Genomic DNA, 15,432 nt, shown 5'->3' on the forward strand with positions numbered 1-15,432 from the left:
TGCTAACATGATTCCGATGGACTTAAGCATCGTTACAGATGAGAAAATCTCATCGTAGTCAACTCCTTGAACTTGTGAAAAACTCTTCGCCACAAGTCGAGCTTCATAGACGGTGACATTACCGTCCACGTCCGTCTTCTTCTTAAAGATCCATTTATCTCAATGGCTTGCCGATCATCGGGCAAGTCCACCAAAGTCCATGCTTTGTTCTGATACATGGATCCTATCTCGGATTTCGTGGCTTCTAACCATTTGTCAGAATTTTGGCCCACCGTCGCTTCTCCATAGCTCGTAGGTTCATTGTTGTCTAGCAACATGACCTTCAAGACAGGATTACTGTACCACTCTGAAGTAGTACGCATCCTTGTGACCCTACGAGGTACGATAGTGACTTGATCCAAAACTTCATGATCACTATCATAAGCTTCTACTTCAATTGGTGTAGGCGCCATAGGAACAACTTCCTGTGCCCTGCTACACACTTGTTGAAGTGACGGTTCAATAACCTCATCAAGTCTCCACCATCCTCCCACTCAATTCTCGAGACAAACCTTTCCTCGAGAAAGGACCCGATTCAAGAAACAATCCCTATTGCTTTCGGATCTGAATTAGGAGGTATACCAACTATTTTGGGTGTCCTATGAAGATGCATTTTATCCGTTTTGGGTTCGAGCTTATCAACCTGAGACTTTTCACATAAGCGTCGCAGCCTCAAACTTTTAAGAAACGACAACTTAGGTTTCTCCAAACCATAGTTCAAATGGTGTCGTCTCAAAGGAATTACGTGGTGCCCTATAAAGTGAGTGCGGTTGTCTCTAATGCCTAACCCATGAATGATAGTGGTAATTCGATAAGAGACATCATGGTACGCACCATATCCAATAGGGTGCAACTATGATGTTCAGACACACCATCACACTATGGTGTTCCAGGCGGTATTAATTGTGAAACAATTTCCACAATGTCTTAATTGTGTGCCAAAGCTCGTAACTCAGATACTCATCTCTATGATCATATCATAGACATTTATCCTCTTGTCACGATGATCTTCAACTTCACTCTAAAATTACTTGAACCATTCAATAATTCAGACTTGTGTTTCATCAAGTAAATATACTCAGTATCTACTCAAATAATCCGTGAAGTAAGAACATAACGATATCCACTGCGTGCCTCAGCACTCATTGGACTGCACACATAAAAATGTATTACTTCCAACAAGTTGCTTTCTTGTTCCATTTTACTGAAAACGAGGCTTTCAGTCATCTTGCCCATGTGGTATGATTTGCATGTCTCAAGTGATTCAAAATCAAGTGAGTCCAAAACGGTCCATTTGCATGGAGTTTCTTCATGCATATACACCAATAGACATGGTTCGCATGTCTCAAACTTTTCAAAAATGAGTGAGTCCAAAGATCCATCAACATGGAGCTTCTTCATGCGTTTTATACCAATATGACTTACATGGCAGTGCCACAAGTAGGTGGTACTATCATTACTATCTTATATCTTTTAGCATGAACATGTGTATCACTACGATCGAGATTCAATAAACCATTCATTTTGGGAGCAAGACCATTGAAGGTATTATTCGAATAAACAGAGTAACGATTATTCTCCTTAAATGAATAACCGTATTGCGATAGACATAATCCAATCATGTCTATGCTCAACGCAAACACCAAACTCGATGGTAGAGGGAGCGTGCGATGCTTGATCACATCAAGATTGGAAAACACTTCCAACACATATCATCAGCTCACCTTTAGCTAGTCTCCGTTTATTCCGTAGCCTTTTATTTCGAGTTACTAACACTTAGCAACCGAACCGGTATCTAATACCCTGGTGCTACTAGGAGTACTAGTAAAGTACACATTAACATAATGTATATCCAATATACTTCTATCGACCTTGTCAGCCTTCTCATCTACCAAGTATCTAGGGTGATTCTGCTCCAGTGGCTGTTCCCCTTATTACAGAAGCACTTAGTCTCGGGTTTGGGTTCAACCTTGGGTTTCTTCACTAGAGCAGCAACTGATTTGCCGTTTCATGAAGTATCCCTTCTTGCCTTTGCCCTTTTTGAAACTAGTGGTTTTACTAACCATCAACAATTGATGCTCGTACTTGACTTCTACTTTCGCGGTGTCAAACATCGCGAATACTTCAAGGATCATCATATCTATCCCTGATATGTTATAGTTCATCATGAAGCTCTAGCAGCTTGGTGGTAATGACTTTGGAGAAACATCACTATCTCATCTGGAAGATCAACTCCCACTCGATTAAAGTGATTGTTGTACTCAGACAATCTGAGCACAAGCTCAACGATTGAGTTTTTCTCCCTTAGTTTGCTGGCTAAGAAAATCATCGGAGGTCTCATACCTCTTGACGTGGGCACGAGCCTGAAATCCCAATTTCAGCCCTCGAAACATCTCATATGTTCCGCGACGTTTCGAAAACATCTTTGGTGCCTCTACTCTAAACCATTTAACTGAACTATCACGTAGTTATCAAAACGTGTATGTCAGATGTTCGCAACATCCACAGACTATGTTCGAGGTCCAGCACACCGAGAGGTGCATTAAGGACATAAGCCTTCTACGAAGCAACGAGGACAATCCTCAGTTCACGGACCCAGTCCGCATAATTGCTACTATCAACTTTCAACTAAATTTTCTCTAGGAACATATCTAAAACAGTAGAACTAAAGCGCGAGCTATGACATAATTTGCAAGAATCTTTTGACTATGTTCAGGATAATTAAGTTCATCTTATGAACTCCGACTCAGACAGACATCCCTCTAGTCATCTAAGTGATTACATGATCCGAGTCAACTAGGCTGTGTCCGATCATCATGTGAGACGGACTAGTAATCATTGGTGAACATCTTCATGTTGATCGTATCTACTATACGACTCATGCTCGACCTTTCGGTCTCTTGTGTTCCGAGGCCATGTCTGTACATGCTAGTCTCGTCAAGTCAACCTAAGTGTTTTGCGTGTGTAAATCTAGCTTACACCCGTTGTATGTGAACGTTAGAATCTATCACACCCGATCATCACGTGCTGCTTCGAAACGACGAACTTTAGTAACGGTGCACAGTTAGGGGGAACACTTTCTTGAAATTTTAATGAGGGATCATCTTATTTACTACCGTCGTTCTAAGCAAATAAGATGTATAAACATGATAAACATCACATGCAATCAAATAGTGACATGATATGGCCAATATCATTTTGGTCCTTTTGATCTCCATCTTCGGGGCTCCAAGATCATCATCGTCACCGGCATGACACCATGATCTCCATCATCATGATCTCCATTATCGTGTCTCCATGAAGTTGTCTCGCCAACTTATTACTTCTACTACTATGGCTACCGGTTAGCAATAAAGTAAAGTAATTACATGGCGTTGTTCTATGACACGCAAGTCATACAATAAATAAAGACAACTCCTATGGCTCCTGCCGGTTGTCATACTCATCGACATGCAAGTCGTGATTCCTATTACAAGAACATGATCAATCTCATACATCACGTATCATTCATCACATTATTCTTGGCCATATCACATCACATAGCATACCCTGCAAAAACAAGTTAGACGTCCTCTAATTGTTGTTTGCATGTTTTACGTGGCTGCTATGGGTTTCTAGCAAGAACGTTTCTTACCTACGCAAAAACCACGACGTGATATGTCAATTGCTATTTACCCTTCATAAGGACCCTTTTTATCGAATCCGATCCGACTAAAGTGGGAGAGACTGGCACCCGCTAGCCACCTTATGCAACAAGTGCATGTCAGTCGGTGGAACCTGTCTCACGTAAGAGTACATGTAAGGTCGGTCCGGGCCGCTTCATCCCACGATGCCACCGAATCAAGATAGGACTAGTAACGGCAAGTAAATTGACAAAATCGACGCCCACAACAACTTGTTTTCTACTCGTGCATAGAGACTACGCATAGACCTGGCTCTGATACCACTGTTGGGGAATGTAGCAGAAATTCAAAAAATTTCCTATGAATCACCAAGATCTATCTATGGAGAGACTAGCAACAAGAGAGAGGAGAGTTGAGATCGCTGAGCGGAAGCGTTCAAGAGAATGGGGTTGAGGGAGTCGTACTCGTCGTGATCCAAATCACCGGAGATCCTAGTGCCGAACGGACGGCACCTCCGCGTTCAACACACGTGCAGCCCGGTGACGTATCCCATGCCTTGATCCAGCAAGGATAGAGGGAGAGGTTGAGGAAGACTCCATCCAGCAGCAACACAACGGCGTGGTGGTGATGGAGGAGCGTGGTAATCCAGCAGGGCTTCGCCAAGCACCGCGAGAGACAAGGAGAAAGAGAGGTAGGGCTGCGCCAGGGAGAGGTGGAAACTCTTGTGTATGCAGCCCCAAATACCTCAAGTATATATAGGGGAGAGGGAGGGGGTGCGCCCCCTCTTGGGTTCCCACCCCAAGGGGTGCGGCAGCCCCAAACCCATCTAGGGTGGCGGCCAAGGGGGGAGAGGGGGAAACTTGCCCCCCAAGCAAGGTGGGGCGCCCCCTCCCCAAACCCTAGGCGCCTTGGGCCCTTGTGGGGGGCCGCACCAGCCCACCTGGGGATGGTCCCCTCCCACACTGGGCCCATGCAGCCCTCTGGGGCTGGTGGCCCCACTTGGTGGACCCCCGGGACCCTCCCGGTAGTCCCGGTACATTACCGATAAAACCCGAAATTTTTCTGGTGACCAAAACAGGACTTCCCATATATAAATCTTTACCTCAGGACCATTCCGGAACTCCTCGTGATGTCCGGGATCTCATCCAGGACTCCGAACAACACTCGGTAACCACGTATATCTATTCCCTATAACCCTAGCGTCATCGAACCTTAAGTGTGTAGACCCTACGGGTTCGGGAACCATGCAGACATGACCGAGACGTTCTCCGGTCAATAACCAACAGCGGGATCTGGATACCCATGTTGGCTCCCACATGTTCCATGATGATCTCATCGGATGAACCACGATGTCAAGGACTCAATCGATCCCGTATACCATTCCCTTTGTCTAGCGGTATTATACTTGCCCGAGATTCGATCGTTGGTATGCCGATACCTTGTTCAATCTCGTTACCGGCAAGTCTATTTCCTCATTCCGTAACACATCATCCCGTGATCAACCCCTTGGTCACATTGTGCACATTATGATCATGTCCTACCGAGTGGGCCCAGAGATACCTCTCCGTCACACGGAGTGACAAATCCCAGTCTCGATTTGTGCCAACCCAACAGACACTTTCGGAGATACCCGTAGTGCACCTTTATAGCCACCCAGTTACGTTGTGACGTTTGGTACACCCAAAGTATTCCTACGGTATCCGGGAGTTGCACAATCTCATGGTCTAAGGAAATGATACTTGACATTAGAAAAGCTTTAGCATATGAACTACACGATCTTTGTGCTAGGCTTAGGATTGGGTCTTGTCCATCACATCATTCTCCTAATGATGTGATCCCGTTATCAACGACATCCAATGTCCATGGTCAGGAAACTGTAACCATCTATTGATTAACGAGCTAGTCAACTAGAGGCTTACTAGGGACATGGTGATGTCTATGTACCCACATATGTATCTGAGTTTCCTATCAATACAATTATAGCATGGATAATAAACGATTTGTCATGAACAAGGAAATATAATAATAATAACTAATTTATTATTGCCTCTAGGGCATATTTCCAACAAGTTCTCGAACACGTAGGGTATGCATGCTTAACGTTCGATGACGATTGGTATTACGAGGTTATGTGATTTGATGTACCGAAGGTCGTTCGGAGTCCAGGATGAGATCACGGACATGACGAGGATTCTTGAAATGGTTGAGACATAAAGATTGATATATTGGAAGACTATATTCGGACACCAGAATAGTTCCGAGGAGTATCGGGTATTTTCCGGAGTACCGGGGGGATTACCGGAACCCCTCGGGGGGTTAATGGGCCTCATGGGCCAAGTCGTGGAAGAGAGGAGGTAGGCCAATGTGTAGCACACTCCCCCTAGCCCAAACCGAGTTGGACTAGGGGGGCGGCCCGCCTTTCCTTCTCTCCCCCCTCCTTCCCCCTTCTCCTTGTTGGAATAGGAAAGGGGGAGGGGGGGGGGGCGATTCCTACTTGGAGTAGGACTGCCCCCCCATGGCGCTCCTACTCCCCTGGTCGGCCTCCTCCTCCCTCCCTCCTTTATATACGGGGGAGGGGCGCCCCAAAGACACACAAGTTGGTCTTTAGCCGTGTGCGGTGCCCCCTCCATAGATTTCCACCTCGGTCATATCATCGTAGTGCTTAGGCGAGGCCCTACGCCGGTAACTTCATCATCACCGTCACCACGCCATCGTGCTAACGGAACTCTCCCTCGGCCTCAGCTGGATCTAGAGTTCGAGGGATGTCACCAAGCTGAACGTGTGCAGATCGCGGATGTGCCGTGCGTTCGTACTTGATCGGTTGGATCGTGAAGACAATCGACTACATCAACCGTGTTACTTAACGCTTCCACTTTCGGTCTATGAGGGTACATGGACACACTCTCCCCTCTCATTGTTATGCATCACCTAAATAGACCTTGCATGATCGTATGATTTTTTTTGAAATTACTGCGTTCCCCAATAGTGGCATCCGAGTCAGGTCTATGCGTAGATGTTATATGCACGAGTAGAAGACAAAGAGTTTTGGGCGATAAGAGTCATACTGCTTACCAACAATGTCTTACTTTGATTCGGCGGTATTGTTGGATGAAGAGGCCCGGACCAACATTACATGACTGCGTTCATGAGACTGGTTCTACCGACGTGCTTATGCACATAGGTGGCTGGTGGGTGCCTGTTTCTCCTAGTTTAGTTGAATCGAGTTTGACTACGGCCGGTCCTTGTTGAAGGTTAAAACAACACACTAGACGAAAAATCGTTGTGGTTTTATTGCGTAGGTAAGAACGGTTCTTGCTAGAAGCCCGTAGCAGCCACGTAAAACTTTCAACAACAAAGTAGAGGACGTCTAACTTGTTTTTGCAAGGCTTGCTGTGATGTGATATGGTCAAGGCATGATGTCATATAAATTGTTGTATGAAATGGTCATTGTCGGTGTCAAAACCGGCGGATCTTGGGTAGGGGGTCCCGAACTGTGCGTCTAGGCGGATGGTAACAAGAGACAAGGGACACGATGTTTTACCCAGGTTCGGGCCCTCTTGATGGAGGTAAAACCCTACGTCCTGCTTGATTGATATTGATATTGTGGATGTTTACAAGAGTGGATCTACCACGAGATCAAGGAGGCTAAACCCTAGAAGCTAGCCTATGGTATGATTGTAATGGTTGTTGTTGTGTCCTACGGACTAGAGCCATCCAGTTTATATAGACATCGGAGAGGGCTAGGGTTACATAGTGTCGGTTACAATAGTAGGAGATCTACGTATCCGTATCGCCAAGCTTGCCTTCCACGCCAAGGAAAGTGCGAACACGGGATGAAGTCTTCAATCTTGTATCTTCATAGTCTTGGAGTCCGGTCGATGATGATGATAGTCCGGCCGATGATAGTTCGGCCGATGATGGTAGTCCGGCTATCCGAACACCCCCTAATCCGGGACTCCCTCAGCAGCCCCTGAACCAGGCTTCAATGATGATAAGTCCGGCGCGTATATTGCTTGGCATTGCAAGGCGGGTTCCTCCTCCGAATGATAGAAGATTGTGAACACCAGGATAGTGTCCGGCTCTGCAAAATAAATTCCACATTCCACCGTAGAGAGAATAATATATACACAAGTTCAATCTGCTGAAGTTTTTTGTGGCATGACGTCACGCCACTACCAAGCCATTACTTGAATCATTTTTTACTCTCCCACCTCAGCGCATTTAGCGAAGCGGTTTCCTTGGCACGTCTTGTCGAAGCAGAGATCGTGTTCCCCCTTAATCCGGGATTCTCATCAATACGGACGTGGGTAACCCAACCGCGCCCGTCGCCACGCCCCCTCTATCGAAGGAGAGTCCCAAACGGTCACGGAGACGGCTCTCGGTATTCTCCCTCTTTATAACGGGACCAAGGCTCGTTTCTTTTCTTCAATCCTCCATCGAATCCTCTCCCCGCTCCAAGTTCCAGCACCTAGAGCTCTAGATTCGAGCGCTTCGGACCTTCAACGATGTCCGGTTCCGACCTCCAGGGCCGGTGGATGCCCTCCTCCGTCACGGAGGAGGACGTGCTAAAGCTGCGGGAGGCCAAGTACCTGGCTTATGAGATTTCGCACAGGTTGCCTGCCGAAGGGCAGGCAATCCCCACCCCCGAGCCCGGCGAGTATGTCATTTTTGTATCCCACCTCCGTCGGGGTTTAGGCTTCCCGATGGATCCTTTTGTGAGAGGGCTCATGTTTTACTATGGGTTGGAATTCCACGATTTGGCTCCGGAGTCCATCCTCCATATTTCCGCATTTATTGTCGTCTGCGAAGCCTTCCTCCGCGTCACTCCTCACTTCGGCCTGTGGCTGAAGACCTTCAATGTGGAGCCGAAGATGATCGGGGGGGCGTCAAGCAGAGTGCGGCGGGGCGGCCATAAGTAGGAGGGCCGATGCCCCGTGGCCCGCTGGCTCCTTCCAAGAGGAGCTCGGCCTGTGGCAACAAGAGTGGTTCTATATTACCGTTCCGAGGGGCCGCAGACAAAAGCCGCCGCACTTATTCCGCCCGGGACCTCCACGACGGTTGATGTCGTGGATCAACCAAGGGCTCAACTGGGGGCCGTCAAAGGACGTGCCCCTACTGCAGGGCCGGATTCGAGATCTCCAAATGAGGGAGGTTGATATGGTGGTGGTAATGCAGGTTATGCTGATTAGGCGTCTCCCGCCCTGCAAACGCCGCCCTCTCCGGCTGTGGGAGTTCAATCCGGAAGGCCCACGGATTCTTCAACACTTCATGGGTATGACACCCCTGGAGATGTACAAATTATTCTACGGATCGCAAGAGGCGCGTCCGGAATTGACCGAGGATGCTGGCCTAAGCTGCAATCGCCTGGATACTCAAGTAAGTAGTTCCAAGTCCGGACATACCGTTTGTTTGCCTTTCTATGATTCGCCTTATGACCAACTTCTTTCTAAACAGGAGTGGATAGCGGAATCAAAATTGATATGGTGTCCGGCCCCCCTCCCCGAGACCGCGCCGGATTCCGTGCTGGTTCGGATGCTTGAGGTTGCGCCTCCAGAGGAAGGCGAAGGGGAAAGCAGGAAAGCTACTGCCTCGCCTAAGGAGGCTCTTGTAAGAGGGGGGATCGAGAATCCCTCCCTCCAAGGGGAGAAGAGGACTGCCTCCGAGGACCCGGGGGCAAAAGCCCCTAAACGGGGGAAGAAATCTTCGCCAGAGGGTCCTGCGTCCGGGGAGGCCCCGGCCGCACAATCTCCCTTAAAGAATCAGCCCTCCAACGAGCCGTAAGTATAAAGAAAGGAGTTTTATAATAAGGAACATCCCTATTTGTGCTTCTGAGGATAACTAAAGTTTTTACCTTGTAGTTCGGATCTCAGTCCTTCGCAAATGAGCTCGTCTTCGGGGGACCTTCGTCCGAAGATGATGGAGAGCGAGACGCCTCCGTCCGGGGCGCTGTCGGATAGGGCGAACGAGCCTGAAGTGTCGTCATGGAGGGAGCCCCCTGGTTTGGCAAAGCCGGATAGTTCGGCGCCAACTGGTGTACGGCTGAAGGATCTGCTTGAGAAGGCGTCTATTTCAGAAGATCACCACGCATTGATGAGCATGGTGATTGAAAGGATTTCGTCCGCCAAAGGCAGGTTGCATAATGCCGTCAGGAGTTTGCTGGCGGGGTTTGAGGTACGTAAAAATGACACACCTTTTAACTGTTTTGCATATAGAATGCGCCCTGTATAGATAGTAGCCCCTGAGACTCGGTAGGTTGTCGAAATCGACAGCGTGCCGAGGATCAAAATCGCAGGTTTAAATTTCCGCCGTGCCGATGCAGGTGGCGGGTCGTCCGGGGGCCAGCCGGACTGATGGAGTTGCTGAACTAAAGCGGCAACTCGCTGTTGCGGATGCGGACATCACGCTGGTCAACAGGCGACTTGATGAGTCGCAAGGTAAGTGTTTCTGTGCGGTCACTTGGTAAGGGAGCCGAAGCCAGCTCCTTACAACATGTGTGTGAAATGCAGATAGTGCCGCTGCTGTGGAGAGCCTTCGGACCAAACTTGCTCAAGCCAAGGAGCAGGCCAGAAGGAGTAATGCGGCGGCCTCGAGGGCGGCCGAGGAGTTAGCGGCCGAAAGGGTCGCACACTGCCGGAGCAGGGAAGAGATGGCCGAAATGGTCGTGAAGTTAAAAGATGCTACCGACTGCAATGAGGCTCTTGGGAAGGAGCGCCTAGCGGGGCAAGAAGACCTGGGGAAGGCCACCGCCGAAGCCAAGGATGCCCGCTCTGCAATGCGGGCTATAAAGTAAGAGTTGCGCTAGGCCGGAGATATTGTAGCTGGCAAGCCTTTTCTGCTGCGCCGAAGGTTTACGGATCCAAAGTATGCTCAGCTGGGCCAACTGTGGGGTCCAGAGGACCCTTATATGGACTTAGCAGCGAGTGCGGCAGATGCCGTTGTGCATTTTCGAAGCCAGAAGGATTACAAGATGGAAGAGCTGTTTTGGTCTCAATTCCATAGTCCGGAGTGTTCACTTCCACTGACCGACCGTTTGGCCGAGTGGGCTGAGCTAAATAGGTTGTCCGGGCTTGCTATGACGGATATAGTGACCCATGTCTGGCCGGATAGGCCCGAGCCGAAGAGTTACTTTGGCTTATTGCAGCAATTTCTTGGGGCGGTGCCGCATATCAAGGCGATGAAGCGGTCGGCCTGCATAGAGGGTGCGCGGATGGCACTCGCCCGTGTGAAGACACATTGGACAGAGATGGATGCCACCGCTGTTGCGACCCCGGGTTCGGACGATAACCGGTTACCCGCCGAGCACTATTTTGGCGAAGTGCTGCGTGGTGCTCGTGTAATAGAGTCGCAGTGCTCAAAAAATGTTACGTTCGAATGAACGTTTTTATGATGTAAAACAATATTTATGATGTAAGCGCCTTTTATACTTGTGCGTTCAAGTAATAGAATATCTCCTATGCGGCCGTTCATGTATACATGTGTATAACCTGAAAGATGGCAGTCGTCGGATTCAGCCCCCACACACAAGGTGCGGGGGTGTTCGCAAAAAAAAGAGCGCGTTTTCACACTTAATCTGATGTCTTGGTCCTGTAAAGGAGGTGGTAGCGTAGCAAACGAGGCAACCGGACTATAATGCTTTATCACTTTCACTTAGCCATGGAGTTCGAGGGTGGGGCTACGACATAGCCCCTGGGGGCACCGCGCTCTCCGAATTTGGGGCGCGTATGTGCCTGACTGGGAAACGGCCCTTCGTCAAAGCGGAGGAATTCTAAACATTCCCTTGGTCGATTGAGTGGTTGACCAGTCTCTCGCTGTATCATGATAGTCAGTTTTCGGCTTTCTCTACTGAGGTGCTCGCCCAGCCGAACTGGGGCACAATCGCAGTAGTTCTCCTGGTGCCGCGTTAGCCGGTGATACGGAACGTAAGGCAGCAAAACACAGGAGCTGGGCAAACCCAACATTTGACCAAAGACATGATTCGGAGCTGATGCATATAAGGCCTCACTCGAGACGCCGAACACTCCCGAAGGTGTTCGGTCTTTACAATAGCGGGCAAAACAATGCCCTAAGCCCCTTGTGTCCAGGTACGGGCAAGTTCTTCTGGCGCGGCCGATGCCAAAATGCCAGTCTCCACTCTGGTTATAATGAGAAACCAGGGGATTATAGCAACAAGAGACAGTAAGAAAGGTTTACGTAGGGTGTTAGTCTGAAAAGAGTCCTTGCAACGGGTCCCTACTGCACGTCTGCGCCTGTGTCTCCGTTGTGCCGTACCCTGGACGGGTGTGCACGCTGTTCATCTGTAAAAAGAGAGGAACTTAGTTTGAAAAGAAATCGTGCAAGAAAGTGCATGAAAAATTGAAATATAGATTAATAAAGTTGAGCCTATGCTAGCTCATTATGGCTTATATGTACAAACCCTTGTGAAGGGGTGTGCGGCTAGGTAGCCCCTAGCTTATTTGTTCCGGACTCGTCCAGCCGTGTCCGGGGTCTCAGGCGACCTTTTAATTAAATGATGCCACGTGGACCGGGCATTTTAAGCGTAAGAGACGCATAATGTGGTATTGCATTGAAGCGGACGAAAGCTTCCCGTCCCAGTGATGCTTGATAGCTACTTTTAAATGGGGCGACATGAAAGGTTAGCTTTTCTCGTCGGAAGTTGTTAGGTGACCCGAACACAACTTCTAGTAATAATGAACCTGTGCACCTGGCGTAAGGGCCTGGCGCCACTCCTTTAAAGGAAGTGCGGCTATGCCGAATTGTAGTAGGGTCTATCCCAACTTGCGGATTGTGTCCGGATATAGCAGGTTTGAGCCACTGCCACCGTCCATCAAAACCTGTGTGAATTGCAGTCCGTCTATTATGGGTTCCAATATCAGGGCAGTCTATCCTGCGTTCCGGATACTTCTGGATTAATCCAGATGGTCGAAAGTGATTGGTTTTGACATCCAATCTCGGTGTTCTGCTGGGGTGGACCGTGCGACACTTGTCTTAGCGAGACCGTGCGACATCCAATCTCGGTGTTCCGGATATAGCAGGTTTGAGCCACATGAAGCGAGTTTACTGTTTTGACTTCTTGTGGGAAAGTCTTTTGACTTCCGGTGCTCTGCTGGTGGGGTTCGTCATCGTCCTCGCTTGGTGCATCGAGCCCCTTGTGTCCGGCGTTGAGTCTGCCGAACTGTTTAAAAACCCAACAATTTCGGTTAGTATGGTTTGCAGGCCTTCCGGAGGTACTGTGGATTTGACATATCCGATGTAAGATGTTGTTTAAATTTGATAGCTCGTCGCTGTTGTCCTTAAGAGGCAGTGTTTTATTGTTTGGCCGTGAGCTTTTGAATCCGGCGTTGACCGTCGTGCCCTTTGGGCTTTTTTCTTTATTCCGGCGCTGATCTTTCCTGCGCCGTGATTTTCCGTTTCCATCTCTGATATCGGATGTACTCGGGTCGCTGGTGCTGCATCTTGCTAGCCAGCTGTCTTCTCCTGCGCAAAAGCGCGTCATGAGGCTTGTTAGCGCGGCCATTGTTCTTGGCTTCTCTTGGCCGAGGTGTCTGGCAAGCCATTCATCTCGGACGTTGTGTTTAAAAGCTGCTAAGGCTTCCGCGTCCGGACAGTCGACTATTTGGTTCTTTTTGGTAAGGAACCTGTTCCAGAATTTGCGCGCTGACTCTCCGGGCTGTTGGGTTATATGACTCAGATCGTCTGCATCCGGAGGGCAGACATAAGTCCCTTGAAAATTTTCTCTAAACACGTCCTCAAGCTCTTCCCAACTTCCAACAGTGTTTTCTGGGAGGCTTTTGAGCCAATGCCGAGCTGGCCCTTTGAGCTTGAGGGGTAGGTATTTTATGGCGTGGAGATCATCTCCTCTAGCCATGTGTATGTGTAGTATGTAATCTTCTATCCAGACTCCGGGGTCTGTTGTGCCGTCGTATGCCTCTATGTTTATGGGTTTGAACCCTGCTGGAAATTCATGATCCAGCACCTCATCGGTAAAACATAGCGGGTGTGCGGCGCCCCTGTATTTGGGTGTGCCGCTGTCTTCGAACACTTTTCGTGTTGTGTTACTTCCTGGGGCCCTCTTTTTTGGCCCGTAGATGGACCTAGTTGGGCCGTCCGTTTTCCCAGGATCATAAGTCGGCTTGTGTGCGGCACCGCTTGTCGCTTTTGGCCTGTCATCTGGCCGTCTATCCAGCCAGGCGACCTCTTTATTTTTTGACTGTGAGGGTTCTATGGCTTCCTCGTCAAATTCTGGCAGCAACTTGCGCTTCGGGTAGCTCTTTGTTTGATGGCCATTGCCATATTTGTCTGCGGTCTTGAGTACTTTGCTCCACTTCATTCTGAGTATGTTTTCCACTTTTTTGAGCTTCCGTTTTCCCTTCTTCAAACTTCTTGCAGTGGCGACGATTCTTTTGTGAAGGTTCTTATGCTCCGGTGTTGTGTCCGGACTGTTGATTGCTCCATGAAGTGGTTGATTATCCGGTTCGTCTTGTTCGGATGGTTTCTTGGTTGTATGTTCGCCGTCCGCTGGTTTGCCCTGCTCTATCGCTGGGTCGTTAGGAATGCTGCTTTAATCGAGGCGGGACTTAGGGCGGCGTCTATGTCGCCGTTTTGGTTGTTTATCGGCGGGATTATCCTCTGCCGCGTCCCGTTGTTCCTCATTATCGCTTCCCTTTGGGGTGTCCACCATATGTATGTCATGTGACGAGGTGGCCTTCCAGTGCCCTGTAGGCGCTGGTTCTTGATTGTCTCCGGCATCGTCGTCCATACCGTTGATGTCTTCGGAGTCGTAGTTTAGCACGTCGGTTAGATCGTCGATGGTGGCTACGAAGTGGGTGGTGGGTGGGCTCTGAATTTCTTCATTGTCCGCGTCCCGACCATCCTGGCTGTAGTTCGGCCAGGGCTCTCCGGATAGTGAGAGATGCTTCAGCGAATTTAAGATATCGCCGAAGGGTGAGTGCTGAAAGGTGTCCGTAGCGGTGAATTCCATGATCGGCGCCCAATCGGATTCGACTGGCAGGGGCACAGGAGGTTCGAAGTCCGGCAGGGGGTCCGGTACCTCGGAGTCATGGGCTTTATGCGGGACAAGGTAAGTGTTTGGCTTCATCACCATGGAAATTGCAGCTCTCGAGGCGGTGTCCAGCCATCCGTCCTCGATCCGTGCGATCGGCTCCGGACTATGGGTCGGAGCGGATTCGTGTGCGGCCTCCAAGGTGCTGTCCGGTGGCAGAGTTAGGTCGTGCCCATCGTGACAGCTCGGCACGCTCGGCTGTGGCTCAGATCCATCGAAGATCAAGTCCCCGCGGATATCAGCCGTGAAGTTTAGGCTTCCAAACCTGACCTGACGGCCAGGGGCGTAGCTTTCGATCTGCTCCAGATGGCCAAGTGAGTTGGCCCGCAGTGCGAAGCCGCCGAATATGAAGATCTGTCCAGGGAGAAAAGTCTCACCCAGGACTGCGTCGTTGTCGATTGAAGAGGCCATCGAGCCTATCGGTGACGACACAGAGGAACTCTCAATGAAAGCACCAATGTCGGTGTCAAAACCGGTGGATCTCGGGTAGGGGGTCCCGAACTGTGCGTCTAGGCGGATGGTAACAGGAGACAAGGGACACGTTGTTTTACCCAGGTTCGGGCCCTCTTTATTGTATGCAATGCAATCGCCATGTAATTGTTTTACTTTATCACTAAGCGGTAGCGATAGTCGTAGTAACAATAGTTGGCGAGACGATAATGATGCTACGATGGAGATCAAGGTGTCACTCCGGTGACGATGGAGATCATG

This window comes from Triticum aestivum, chromosome 5B, assembly GCF_018294505.1.
Source record: "Triticum aestivum cultivar Chinese Spring chromosome 5B, IWGSC CS RefSeq v2.1, whole genome shotgun sequence".
NCBI lineage: Eukaryota > Viridiplantae > Streptophyta > Magnoliopsida > Poales > Poaceae > Triticum > Triticum aestivum.